Here is an 11,316-nt window from a genome sequence, read left to right as displayed (position 1 = left end):
AATTTTTCTTTCATTATTTTTTCAAGTAAGTTTTCAATTTCTTGCTCTTCCTCTTCTCCTTCTGGCACACTTATGATTTGGATGTTGGTAAGGTTAAAGTTGTCCCAGAGTTTCCTAAGCCTTTCCTCATTTTTCAAAAATTCTTTTTCTTCCTGTTGTTCTGATTGAATGCTTTTGCTTCCTTGTGTTCCAAATTGTTCATTTTATTCTCGGCTTCATCCTCTCCATTGTCAGTACCCTATAGATTTTGCTTTATTTCACTTAGTGTAACTTTCATTTCTTATATTTTCTTTTATGTGTTTGTTATACTCAATGAGTTCTTTGAACATCCTGATCACCACTGTTTTGAACTCTGTGTCTGATAAATTGTTCATTTCCTTTTTGTTTAGTTCTTTTTCTGAGGTTTTGCGATCTTCTTTCTTTTGGACCACGTATCTTTGGCTCCTCAATTTGGCAAACTCCTGTGCTTGTTTCTATGTATTAGGTAAAGCTGCTTTGACTCCCTGTCTTAGAAAAAGCACCTGTAAATTGTGTGGGGCAGAGCCTTAGGTAATTGCCAGGGCAGGGCGACCCATCCCACCACTTTGTGGCTTTGTGGAGGGGAAGGTCTCAGAGAGGGGACAATGCCACTGTATGGCTTCTGAAGGTTTACCCGGCACTTGCTCCATCTCCATCATTTTACCCACTTCCCATATGGAACACGTGTCCTTCCAGCTGTTGCTCTGGTAGGGAGTCCCAGAGTGGGTAGGTTTGCATATGCTCTGAGTCCATGTGGGCCCTTTAAATAGACTATCCTGAAAATCTGCCAGTTTATTCTGCTGCCTCAAACCCACAGGTTTGTACAGCCAGAAGTTATGGGGATTTATCTTCCAAGCACTAGAACCCTGGGCTGTGTGGTCTGGCCTAGGGCTGAGATTGCTTGCTGCCAAGGTATCCCTCCCAATTTTCATGAACCACATGAGAGTGTGGGACTGCCCATTCCACCGCAATTCCCACTGCTACCACTGCTACCACCCCCGCTCCATGCCCCACCGTGTCTCCGTGCTTCTCCACCCCTCCTACCCATGTGGAAGAGTGTGGCTTCTTTAAATCCTAGGTGTCAGACTTCCAAACAGTTTGATTTTTTGACAGCCTGGTTGTTATTTGTTTTGAGATATAGTTGTAATTCACTCTGTGGTTGTGTGAGGAGGCAAAGTATATCTACCTATGCCTCCTTCTTGACCAGAAGCTCTGCCTCAACTTTCTTAACACAGCTGGCAGGGCCTTCATAATTTGGTCTCTGGTTGATTTCATGTCTCTACTCATTGCATTTCAGTTGCATTTACTTTTTCAAAAGCTTCCAAACACAACACTTGGTCATGACTCACTGGCTTTGCGTAATCCACTCTCCTGCACGAAATGCTCTTCCTGTGCAGGCCGGCCGAGCACCTCAGCATCCTTGAGGAGTTAATGCAAATGTCTCCACCCTTGAGATGCCTGCTCAACTGCACCTCCCTCCGAGCCTGCTCCCTCTGCCAGGTGTGTGGGTCCGTTACATTTATCACTCTTTTATCACGTTCTCTCCTTCATATTAACTCCAAGTTCCTCAATGACAGGGAATGCACATTCTTTCTTTTAAGTCTGAGCTCCCAGCTCCGGAAATATATTCTCAGTAAATGAGGAGTTGAGTGAACGGGGAGATGCCAGAAGAGAAAGGGGCATATTTTGTGACAAGACTTGATGAAAATTATGATCCGTACCATTGACAATTTTCTTTTCCTCTTCCTAAGGTGGCGACAGTGAGAACTTACTTCAGAGAAGGACTGCCTAATTGGGCAACTCCTGGCTTCAAGAGAACACCTGTCATACAGGCGTGTTGGCACCTGCAGTACAAACAGCTGACAGTCTGGGCGTGGCTTCCCTGTGAACTTGCGGCCCAAATGCCAAAGGCTTTCCCACCCTCCACAGGGCAGACCGGTCCCAGCTTGCACTACCCCGAGAAATAGCCCTGGCAGGTGGTCAGTAACTCCAGCTCTGAATCAGTGCTTCCTAACCAGAGCAGATTTTTCTTCTTCCCTCAAGAGATATTTGGGAATGTCTGGAGATATTTGGGGGTCATCGAAACTAGTTTGTGTGGGGTGCTACTGACATCTAGTGGGTAGAGGCCAGGGAGGCTGCTAAACATCCTACAATGCACAGGACAGGTCCCACAACAAAGAATTATCTGACCCAAAATATGGTTAACACTGAGGCTCAGAGAGCTCGGTCTCAGTAAGTGAGGTCATAGGAGAGGTTATTTGTCCTCACGAGCACCACGCTTGAAACTCTCGGCTCTACAGCTCTCCACCCAGGTACCTGGGATGGGCACACCCTTCAGCATCCTCAGCAGATTCCGGGTCAGGTGACACTACCGCTCGGAACAGTCACAAGGGCCATAACTGCCCACTGCCCCATTCACTCTCATCTGGGGGCTTTGCCTTAGGCTCCTCTGAGAAATTACTGCCATTGAGCTGGGCTTTTCTCAGCTTTCTTCATCTTTTCCTCCCAGTTTGCCAGCAACAGCGCCTGAGCTTGCCTGCCTATCCTCAGTCCCCGTGGCTCTGATCTCCACCTTGAACCAGAGTCCCTCCCCTCAGGTTCCACCAGTCATTCCCTCTGTGTGCGTCCAACTTCTGCAGAATCTTTAAGTTACAAAGACCCTGCATCCTAAAAAAAAAGTTAAAGTTTTCTTAATCCAATCCCTCTCAAGTTTTTACCTTATACTTTTCCATCCTTTACCACCGAATTGATTTCATTGAACTGAATATACAGTCTCACTAAAAATTTTTCCAACAATTTGAATAAAATTCGAGTCTGCCCATGATCACGCCCACACCAGTCAGCAAAGTACCCACCAGTGCTCAGTGTGGTGCCTCCTTCTAGACCTCCCCTCTGCCCGTGCCCTGACTCAGCTGTGTCACAGATTTGCTTTGTGGAGGCTCTGCTTTCCCACAGCGGCTTTATCTTCCTCTTGTTTTCTCACCACCGCCTCTGCCTGTCGCAACGCTCTTCCCTGTCGCAGGGCCTGGAACTCTGGGGAGTACACTTCCCAGGCTCCCTCCCCGCCGGCGTGTCCAGTTCAAGGTGGGAGAGAGGCAGAGGCGGAAACTGTGGTTGACAGACAGGATGAGTTTTCCGGGCCTGCTGCTGGGACTGCGGGTCCTGGGACCCTCACTAGCACCTTCCTGTGGTTCCCGACCTTCTGATTCCCCAAGTGCAGAGCTGCCTTTCCTGACCTGCTATGCGAGTCCTCCCAACACTTGTGTGAGCCCCGAGTCTGTGAATGAAATGTTCTCCCGTTCAAGTGACCCAAGTGCTTTCTGCTTCCCGACCGGACCCTGACTGCTCGAGGCTTTTGTCCAGAAAGCGTTTTAGGAAATGACACAGAGGTGCGGCTCTAGGATTAGGTGATACCTGAGCTGGTTAGATTCCAAGCTGTGAAAAATGAAATATTGAGGTCTTGGAGTAACAAAGACTTTTTTAAATGATCACCTGATGGCCCTGGCCAGGTAGTTTAGTTGGTTAGACAGTTGTCCCCACATGCCAAAGTCGGGGGTTCAATGCCTGGTCGGGGCACATAAAGAAATCAACTGATGAGTGCATACATAAGTGGAACAACAAACTGATGTTTCTCTCTCTAAAAAAATTCAGGACATAAAAATGATCACCTGGACTTGTTTGGCATGAGGAGCATGTCAAAAGGAAGGCCTGGGAGGCAGGCGGCCACTGCAGTGTCACAGGCTGACGGGAACTCAGCCTGAGAGCACGGAGAGTGGGCCGGTGGCTTCGACTGTCCCGCAGAGTGAAGCAAAGGAAACGGCCAGCTCGGTCCGCGGGATTGTCCACTAACGGCCTGGTCAGAGGACCAAAGAGCTTCTGTGGCTGCTGCAACGGGGTCTCTGGTCTCTTGGCTGCCAGGCCAGTGAATGTAAAAACCAGGCCAGTGTTTGAATCTAGGGATTGCAAAATTACAATCTACCCTGAACACAACTTTCCTGGGTCTTTTTTATGATAAAGGTGGGAAACTAATTTGGGAAGAGAGGTTGTTTGTGACTGCACAGAATCTGTCTTTTAATCTGGAAGGGATGTCCTGGTTCACCCCAACCCCTGGACACCCCAAACTCACAGGTCCGTGAATCTCCATAAAGACAATCTCCTACCCTGTGGAACACATGCGTCTCACCAAGGCCTCCTGCCCTGGCACCTCTTGCTCATCCTGTCCAGTCAGAAGGCACCATCGATGTAACAGATCCGTGTTATGTTCTCCACCATGGCCAGGTGACCAGATCACCTCTGATTCTACGATGACACCCAGTGGGTGAGTTACATTAGCCTAGGGAAAAACTGTAACTATAGTTGCCTAGTCCATGTGATTGTAAACCATTTCAGATCCTCTGTTCTTACTGGGATAGAAAATAGGCCTTTGCTGAATCAGTGGCCGCATAACATGTACCTGAAATCATATCAATCTTCTCCAGCAAAGATTCCGTGCCCAGCCCCAGCAGCTGCAATGGGGGCTATTTTGATCAGTATGATGGAGTAAAAACTGGGTCTCTTTTTGCTTCATTTGCATTTCCTAATTATAAGGCTGATTATGTTTTCACGTGCTTATAGGCTTCTCGTACCTCCTTTTCTGTGAATTGTACATACACATCCATTGCTCATTCTCTTTTTAAAGATTTTAAATTTAATCTTTATTGTGTTTTTCCCATTACCATTTAGTTCCCTTACACGGCCTCCCTCCCAGCAGTTACCACACCGTTGTCCACACCATGAGTCCCTTCTCCTTTCTGCTCAATCCCTCCACCCCCGACCTCTCTTGCCCTCCACTAGCTGTATCCTGCTCTCCAACTGGAGGTCTGTCCCCATTTTCCCTGTTAGTTCAGTTTGTTCATTAGATTCCACATAAGAGTGAAACCATGTGGTATTTGTCTTTCTCTGACTGGCTTATTTCACTTAGCATAATTTTCTCCAGGTCTATCTATTTTACCCTCTGTCACAAAGGGTAAAATTTTATTCTCTTTTATGGCCAAGTAGTATTCCATTGTGTAAATGTCCCATAGTTGTTTTATCCACTCATCTATTGATGGACACTTGGGTGGCTTCCATGTCTTGGTGAATGTAAATAACACTGCAGTGAACATAAGGGTGCTTATATTTTTTTAAATCAGTGTTTTGGGTTCTTTTGAATATATTCCCAGAAGTGGGATCCCTGGGTCAAAAGGCAGATCCATTTTTAATTTTTTGAGGTATCTCCATACGACTTTCCATAGAGGCTGCACCAGTCTGCATTCCCACCAACAGTGCAAAAGGGTTCCCCTTTCTCTTCATCCTTTTTGCTAGCACTTGTTGTTTGTTGATTTATTGATGACAGCCATTCTAAGAGGTATGAGATGATATCTCATTGTGGTTTTAATTTGCATTTCTCTGATGATTAGTGATGTTGAGCATCTTTTCATATGTCTTTTGGACCTTTGTATGTCCTCTTTGGAGAAGTGTCTAGTCAGGTCCTTTGCCCATTTTTGAATTGGGTTGTTTGTTTTTTTGGTGTTGAGTTTTGTAAGTTCCTTGTAAGTATGTGGCTATTAACTCCTTATCAAATGTATTGGCAAATATGTTCTCCCATTCTGTAGGTTATCTTTTAATTTTGTTGACGATTTCCTTTGTTGTGCGAAAACATTTTAGTCTGATATAGTCCCATTTGTTTATTTTTTTCTGTTATTTCCCTTGTCTATGGAGACATATCTGGTAAAATATTGCTATAAGTAATGTTTGAGATTTTGCTGTCTGTGTTTTCTTCTAGGATTTTTATAGTTTGGGGTCTAACATTTAAGCTTTTGATCCATTTTGAATTTATTCTTGTGTGGGTGTAAATAGATGGTCTAGTTTCATTTTTCTGCATGTATCTGTCTAATTTTTCCAACATCATTTATTGAATAAATTGTCTTTACAATTACCTATTGTATGTGCTTGCTTCCTCTGTTGAGTATTAATTGACTATAAAGGCGTGGGTTTATTTCTGGTCTCTCTATTCTGTTCCACTGATCTATGTGTTTGTTTTTATGACAGAACCGTGCTACTTTGATTACTAAGGCCTTATAGTATAGTTAGATATAGGTAGTTATAGAATATAACTACCCTGAAAAATGTGTACCCTGAATAATCAAGTGTATATAGAATGGAGAATTAAGCGGTGAAAGTGAGGGTAACACCTCCACTTTTATACCTAATATTTTATACACTGATTTATATATGCTATTTGATATATATATATATGAAAATATATGATATTTTATTCCCTCAATATTATTCTGGTTCTTATGGTTTAGGAGTAAAATACCAAAGGAATAAATTTTCTAAGAAATACAATGATAGTCTCAAATGTTTTTTAAATACTTTTAAAAATCAGACATGGCTTTGTGTGTGTACTGGGGTGTGTTTGTGTGTGCTAGGGGAAGGGCTGGGGGTGGGGAGTTCCCCGTGAACTGACAATGTTATCTACACGGCTGGTCACCACCATTCCTTTTCAACCGGCTCTGAACTTGTCTTCATGCCCATTACTCTACTGAAAACGCCCCACCAGCGCCCTCTGATGGCCGACCCAATGACTACATCTCTGATCTCAAATGTCTCTAATCCTCAGGGCTTCTGACTGAGTTGGACAGGATCCTGTTTTGAGACTCTTCTCTCCAACTCTATGAAACTTTATTCTCATTCTACTTTTTCTCCTACGTTACTAAACCTCTCCCTTTAAGTCTCCTTTGCTAAGTTCTGCTCTACACAATTGTTAAAATTTGATCCTCCTCAAAACTTGGTTCCTGGGCCTTCTCTTCAGTGTCTCTGTCTCTAAATGTTTTCATCCACTTCAGTGACTTCACGTCCAATTCATGTGGCACGACTCCCACACTAACGTTGACAGTGCAGGTCTCTCCCCCAGCTCCACAGTCCCGCATCCCACTGCACGCGTGACCTCTCCACTCAGCTACTCCACAGACACCTCTGCACCCTTGTGTCCAAGCAGAACTCCTGCCGCCACCTCACAGTTCTGCTTTCATCTCAAGCCCCTCCCTCACTTTCTCCCTGCATCAACAATGGCAACACATTCACACAGGGACCAAAATTAGAAACCTAGAAATTATTTTTGACTCTCCCTTTTTACCAGTCTCTTCCCTCCACTTAAACTGTCCAGGAGATTCTACTTCCAAATATATTTCAGCCCCACCTGCTTCTCTCCAGGTCTATCCTGGTGCCCACTGTGAAGCGGGGTACAGGCCGGGGGTGAAGAGCATCATGGACAGTTCAGGCTTCTACGATCCCAACTTTGGGACCCCAGAAGAAGGAGATAGCTGCTGTCTCCCAGCATTAACCTGTAAAATCCCAGAGAAGAGGGGGCCAAGTTTGGGTCACACGGAGGAGAAAGGGCAGTTTCCCACAGGTGTGGTGGTGCTATGGCCAGAAGAGCGAAATGAAGCCAGACAGAGAAAAACCGTGTCTGCAAAGAGCAGAGGCTGGTGACAGGGACTCTCACCTCCCTTTCTTGCGCTTTGCTGTCCTGTGCACATCTCCCAGACACACCAGACGCTTGCGGCAGTTGGCTGTCATATGCATCATTCTCGTTATAATGTCCCCGAGATTTGAGGATTTCCTGCAGTAGGTCATGATAGAACCTGGAAGTAAGATGGAGCCTTCTAAGACTGAAAACCTTCTCCTACATTTTGTTGCATTAATGGGTCTGGTAATAAGCAGAAGGCGTCCACTTCTGTGGTGCTTTATTTTATTTTATTTTTCAGCCTTTCAAGATGATTTCAGCTCTGTGTTCCCAGACTGGCAGGGCTCCAGGACATATGTATTCATATACATTCAACTCTTTAAATTTATGATGTAACAACATTTATAACATGATAAAATTCATACTTAAATAACTAAACAGCAAGACCTATATAAAAAGAGGTCAAATGGTTGCCTTCAACCCCACACCTTATCTCCAAACAGTAATTCAAATTAATCTAACTAAAACTCACATGGAATCTTTTAACATTTTTATAATTAGGGAGTTCAACTGGAATTTTGATTTTTCCAAACAAAAACAAACAAGAAAAACCTCACAGGGTCAGAGAAAGTAGTTCTGATCATTTATGTTCTTCTTCTGAACAACCAGCAGAGGGCGAACAAGAGAGCAAATAAAATAACTGAAATCTGAGATTGTCCAAGTTCACACAGACCCGGGTGGCAACAATAATTCCGAACTCACGGACTTAGAAAGGGGCAAATATGGCCTTGAACACTCGTTTGATTTAACCCGGACATTCACTAGCTATTTCTACAAAAGTTTAGTTTGTGATGGAGGTTTTTTTTTTTTTTTTTGCATCCAGGACCCACTCTTCTCACAAGCCCCCTAGAGACCAGTTTTAGAAAGGCAGGCGCTGGGAAAATGTACTGAGGAAGGCAGAGAGTACCAACGTGCTTCCTATTTTAACAATAGAGTTCTGCATGCTTGCAGCAATGATAACATAACTTCCCCTGAACACTTAATTGAAAAGAAAGGAGATCAGGAGAAGTAAAATTTATTCTCATATACTCTAGGTTCAAAACGAAGGCACACAGAAGCATTGTGATAAGGTAAAAATTTCATAAATTTTGATGATAGATGAAGGTGAGAAGAGTCTATTAAATTTTTTAAATAAATAATGTATGTGTGGTCTCTGTGCAGTTTGGGTTGCCTTGTGGATCTTGGAAACTGCAATCTTCCTCCCGTACCCAGCTTGTGGGCAGCGGCTGCAGGAATTCCCAGCAGGTCGAGGGGATGCCAGTCCGCCTGCAGCCTGGGGTCTCCACCTGGGGGCCAGAGCTGGGCTCCAGGATGTGGAGCTCTGAGCTACAAGCTACAAAACCGGTCTCTCCAGGACAAAGTTCGGGTCACTCTGGAATTCACAGAAGAGCTTCTACATTGTCCTTTCTTCATCCCTAACTTCCTTCCTCTGCTGGCTATCCTGCACAGATTCAGAGGCCATTGCAGTTTTTTCAAATGCAGTCTCACCTCGGCCCACTACTAAATCACCGATTTCAGAGAAGTTTGCCTCATCCCTGCACACAGTTTTCTCATGTCCTGGAGTGACCAGCTCCAAATGCCACCACAGGAGTTATCATCAATCTACGAAGCTGATATGTACTCTGACCGGGGGCAATTAACTAATCTCTCTGTGACTCAATTTTCTTTTGTAAAATGGGGCAACTTACAGTATCTACAGCTTATCAACATGTAAAACCCTTAGGACAGAGCTTCTTACTTAGTAAGCAGTCAAGAATATGACAGTTGTCCCTCAGTATTCATGGGGGACTGGTTCCAGGACCCCCCTGGGGTACCAAATCCATGGATGCTCAGGTCCCTCATGTAAAATGCTGTAGTATTTGCATATAATGTACATGAATCCTCCTAAATACTTACCCGTCATAAACATTGACCATGTTTTGAGGGCAGGGAAAGGAAACTGAGGCAGCATTGGCTACCAGAGACAAACTTTGTCTCCTGTGGCTCACATTCCGGAGGTTGCTCGCTCATCCTTAGCCATGGGGGGGGGGGGGTAGTTACAATTCCTGAAACCAGGCAGAGTGGTCCCCAACATAAATCATCTCTAGATTATATGAAAAACTAGCACAATGTAAATGCTGTGTAAATAGCTGTTATACTGCATTGTCTAGGGAATAATGACCAAAAGTCTGCACATGTTCAGTGCAGACACGCCATCCTAGGCCTGACTACACTGTACACGTCAGCACAATGGACTTTATTCCTGCATGTTTTCAGTCCACGGCTGGCTGAGTCCCTGGATATGGAACCCACAGATACGGAGGGCAGCCTGGACCATCATCACCATCATGACTATCATCATCATTATTATTATTATAAATTGCACATGAATCCCTATATGCAGCAGGGCCAGTGAGTCTTGGGGTATAGCTCAAATATGCCAAAATATGTAACTTTTTAATTTTTGCATAAGTCTACTCGGTTTCTCTCTTGTGGGCTGACTCCACTGGGTTGGAGTCATGTCACTCCTGCTAATTCAGGGCAGTCTCACTGAATTCAGCACCCCCCTCTCCCCAGGGTGTGTCTAACTCCCGGGCCTCGGTGGGGTGCTAATGATCAGGATAGGCATCTGACCTCCAGCTGGTCAAAGTCATCCTAGATGGTCCTAGGCCAGCAGCCCACCCAGTTCCCTGCAGTGGAGTTGACCCCTCTCCTTTCCCCGGAGAACCAGTTTAGATGCAGTCTTAACCCCTGGGACTGTGGTAGCAGAGAACAAACACCTCTACTGAGAGTCAACTTTCTTTGTAAGGTCGGGGGAACTACGAGAGGGAGGGGATGCGGTAGGGGTAAGTTTTTAGAATCCTGTACCATGTGCTTTTCATTACTAGTAATTTATTTGTACCCTCTGGCCCTTCACCAAAGAGACTGTGAGGCATCCATTGTGCATTTCAGGGAATGGATTTTACCAGAGAGGCACAGGAAATGCTTTTAGGAGGTTCAAACATCTGGGCTTTTCGATATCAAAAGCCTGGCCTTGAAAGAGTCACAGCATCAATTTTATGCCATAAACACTAGATTTGAAAGAATATGTTGTGACGGGGAAGGTCAGGTTTTCCAAGCCGAAATGAGACACAGATTCTCTAGGTCAGAAGGGAGGAGAGAAGCGATGGAAAGGGAACAGGTAAACTAGGTGCTGTTGGGGGAGGGCCACGCAGCTTAACGTCCAAACCGGGACCCTTTCGAAGGTTGGAAGGGAGGCTCTGAGTAACTGCCCTGGGACCGCAGGCACAAACCAGGACTGTCCCCGGCAAACCAGAGCGCATGTACCTTCCCCTGCAGGTGGGTCTCGCTCCCCACTTCCCGGCCCAGCCCAGGACCGGGTGGAGGTGAGGGTTTCTAGAAACCAGATATGCTTGGGGACACTGGGGGGAGAGATCCAGTGCGTCTTTGTTTACCAGAGAGCTCCCAGGGCTCCCGAGCTCCCCAGCTAAGTGTGGGAGCTCCGGGACAGAGCACGGCTGGGGGCGGGGCGGGACCTGATGGGATCCCCCACTCATCGACCGGGGACCTGGCGAGGAAGCGGTCGAACGCATTCTCCGCCGGCAGGAGGCGCTGGAGCTGAGGACGAACCAGGCTGGCGGCGAGGCCCTGGGGCAGGACGGGCACAGCCCCACAGGGGCCGGATGGGAGGGCGGTGCCCCTGCAGGAGCCTGTGAGAGTCAATGACAGCAAGAGAGAACCGCACCACTCAGCCCCCGCCTCCAGCGCCC

This window comes from Artibeus jamaicensis, unplaced genomic scaffold (genome assembly GCF_021234435.1).
Source record: "Artibeus jamaicensis isolate MK-2021 breed Jamaican fruit bat unplaced genomic scaffold, CSHL_Jam_final contig_867, whole genome shotgun sequence".
Taxonomy (NCBI): domain Eukaryota; kingdom Metazoa; phylum Chordata; class Mammalia; order Chiroptera; family Phyllostomidae; genus Artibeus; species Artibeus jamaicensis.
The sequence above is the reverse complement of the archived record's forward strand: the minus strand, read 5'-3'. Positions refer to the sequence as shown.